The sequence below is a fragment of the Wasmannia auropunctata genome, unplaced genomic scaffold, assembly GCF_000956235.1.
Source record: "Wasmannia auropunctata unplaced genomic scaffold, wasmannia.A_1.0 LD336076.1, whole genome shotgun sequence".
Taxonomy (NCBI): Eukaryota; Metazoa; Arthropoda; class Insecta; order Hymenoptera; family Formicidae; genus Wasmannia; species Wasmannia auropunctata.
In genome coordinates, this window is record NW_012026814.1 from 5,911,067 (window position 1) to 5,911,495 (window position 429).

Sequence of the window (429 nt, forward strand, 5' to 3'; positions counted from 1 at the left end):
ATGCTGTTTTTGCCCTAAAGTAATAGGGCGTAGCAAGAAAAGAGTTTAGCAATATTGCTCAGTTTCAGGAAATTATTCTGTCTTCGTAAGGAGGCCTTTCAAAAGATATTTCTTTAAAAATTTTTTTTGTTTGTTTTTTTGTTTTTTTGTTTTTTTTTGCCTAGACTAACCTTTAGCATTTATACCTCAACGACTGGAAATAAAGGTTTCCTTTCTTCTTGAAAAAATTTCCTTTTGAAATAGTTCAAGTATTAGAACATACTTACCTTGTCTTATTTCATTTTTCATTTTTATTCCGCACTTTTCAATAAATTCAGACATTCAAGTTTCTTTTTGAAAAAAAATTTACTATCTATTCTAACTAGAATTCAAAAAGATGCTTTCCCGCAAAAAATTGTTTTTGAAATATCTGACAATGACATACATTGA